This window comes from Ailuropoda melanoleuca, chromosome 1 (genome assembly GCF_002007445.2).
Source record: "Ailuropoda melanoleuca isolate Jingjing chromosome 1, ASM200744v2, whole genome shotgun sequence".
NCBI classification, from domain to species: domain Eukaryota; kingdom Metazoa; phylum Chordata; class Mammalia; order Carnivora; family Ursidae; genus Ailuropoda; species Ailuropoda melanoleuca.
In genome coordinates this window covers 55,146,776-55,149,413 of record NC_048218.1, presented here as the reverse complement: position 1 = coordinate 55,149,413, position 2,638 = coordinate 55,146,776, and the positions used below count along the sequence as shown (strand labels likewise).

The 2,638-nt window shown below is 42.8% G+C and overlaps 1 long non-coding RNA gene across 1 annotated transcript; it reads left to right on the top strand.

Annotated features, from left to right (window-relative positions):
• The first annotated feature begins 1,050 nt into the window (after positions 1–1,050).
• On the top strand, positions 1,051–2,063 carry LOC117801885. Its single transcript, XR_004624662.1, has 3 exons — positions 1,051–1,094; positions 1,207–1,356; positions 2,031–2,063. It is a non-coding gene; the product is annotated as an uncharacterized LOC117801885 (long non-coding RNA).
• The last annotated feature ends 575 nt before the right edge of the window (positions 2,064–2,638 follow it).

The following is a 2,638-nucleotide window of genomic DNA, read 5'->3' as shown; positions in this document are numbered from 1 at the left end:
TGACATGCTAGGGAGGGGACAGTCCTCAGGGAGCCTCCAAAGGACTGGAACTAACAGGAACCCAAGAGCTTTGGCTAGAGCAGAACCAATCTCAGGATTGCAGATGACCCATTAGTCACACCCTTACATTCCATTCCTTATTGGTCGGTGAGGGAGACACATTCTGATCCAGACTGAAAGTTCAAGAACCATATGAGTTTTGGCAAGTTGCCTATTCTCTCTGCCTCACAGCAAAAAGTGGACCCTTTGTTCTCTGTGTTCTCCCATACCGCGATCCCGTAACACAAGCATTAAGGAATAATCCCTGATTTCAAAATTAGAGCAATGGCCTTATAACCACAATGAGCATGTAGACAACATTTCTGCTTTTCCTTTTGTGCCTCCTAATTAGTATACACTTTTCATATAAAATCTCCTTCACATATTTAGAGTGAAACCCTTAATCTCTTTGGTGCTACCCGATATTGTATATCTACTTTATTTTATATTTCTGCTTTTCCTTTCCTTTTCCTGTGACAGGCTGCCATTTTAACTATGATTAATTCTATCCTTTGGGAACAGCACCTTAACCTTTAACTCTTCTTGGGAGGACAAAAACCACATGTCCCCATCACCCACCTCCCTTATACTTCACCCCAACATCTGGGCAAAATAAAAATTAAGTGCAAGAAAGCCTGCTTGATTCCCTTGGTAGCGAAGAAGAGAGGCTAATAAACTCAGAGGCAGAAGATGGAGGTTTTAGTGCTGTGTTCATTTCCTTTTCTTTAAAAGAGACATAATGCATGATGATTGTCTCATTCTGCTGTGACAAATGAACATGTGTACAAAATAAAAGAAACCTTAGGAGACTTTCCTATCACCCACAAGCCACGAGAAGCTACGATTGTTGTTATTTTATTATTAACCAAATTAATAGGCTTACCATCTGTCCTGAAGGACAAATACCAAGCATTTCACAAAAGGTTATGGGTCATCTTACTCTATGCTAGCCTGGAAATAAATCAGACTTGAAAAACAGGAAATAAATATTCTCAGGCCTCATAGAATACAGCAGAGGCACCATAGTTATTCTGGATTCTCAAGGAAGACCTGAGGTATGAGGTCTGCTTGAGCTGCATCTAGAAAAACAAAGAGAAAATGAGGACCCTCTTGGAAGGTGTTCTGCCCTTGATCGTTGATCGTTCTTTCCTCCGCTTTGTACTGCAGCCGTCTGCGGCCAGTCCCTGGGGAGGCAGAGCGCAGGGGCTGCTGGGTCAGCGCTTCGGTCCAGGTGGTTCGCCGCGCTCTGCAGACTTCCGGCTGGGAGCCTGGGAGAGTGGGAAAGCTCTAGCTGGAAGCCGAAGACCTCGGTGTGACGTTAGTGAGGAATTTAAATCTCTAATCTTGGTTTATTTATTTTAAAAAGGTTTTAAAATTGGGGCACCTGGGTGGCTCGGTCGTTAAGCGTCTGCCTTAGGCTCCGGTCATGATCCCAGGGTCCTGGGATCCAGCCCCTCATCGCGCTCCCTGCTCGGTGGGAAGCCTGCTTCTCCCTCTCCCACTCCCCCTGCTTGTGTTCCCTCGCTCGCTCGCGCTCTCTCTCTCTCTATCAAATAAATAAATAAAATCTTTTAAAAAAATTGTTTTAAAATTGAAGTAGCATTCATGCATTGTAATATCTGTACTTTTTAAAGTGTACAGTTCAGGGGCACCTGGGTGGCTCAGCCGATTGCACGTGGGGCCCTTGATTTCGGCTCAGGTCATGATCTCAGGGTCCAGGACTGAGCTGTGCGTTGTCAGGAGAGTAGGCTTGAGATTCTCTCTCTCTCCCTCTGCCCCTCCCACCTCCCCTGCACTCTCTGTCTCTGTCTCTCTCCCTCTAAAATAAATACATCTTAAAAAAATAAAGTGTACAATTCACACTGGTTTTTAGTATATTTACAAGTTGTGCTATCAATGCTTTCTAATTCCAAAACCTTTTAATCACTCTAAAAAAGTCCCCAGATACTCATACCCATTTGCAGTAACTTCCCATTTCTCCCTCTTCTCAGACCTTGGCAACCACTGATCTGCTTTCTGCCTTGATGGACTTGCCTGTTCTGGACATTTCATAGAAATGGAATCAGGTATGTGGTTTTTGTGTTTGGCTTCTTTCACTTTGCATAATGCTCTCAAGGTTCCCTTGTGTTGCAGCATGTATCAATATTTCATTCCTTTTTGCCGCCAGTAATACTCCACTGTGGTTCTTTAGTTATCCATTCAGTCATCTATTATTGTCACTCATCTTTCTCTGAAAACCCATCCTGAAGCAGCCTTGTCCTGGGCTCTCCGGACACCTGGCTTCAGATTTGTTACAAGAATAAATGGAGGCCTGCATTTATTACTTAGTATGTACAAGTAATTATGAGACCTTCATCTCCCCTCAGTTAAAAACAAAGCCACGTTTAGGTTCATGGATTATTTATGAATTTTTATATTTTGAGAAATCTTTGTCCATCTAGGTAAAAGAGCTGTGTATGCCGCCAGCCTTTTCAGACGCATGCTTTTCTGTATTGGGTAGGGATTTTTCTTGTTGTAATCATTTTTAAAAATGACATTAAAAATTCATCTGCTGTTTATGATCTGCAAAGATGAAAAAGGAGAAAGGCAGACTTTATGA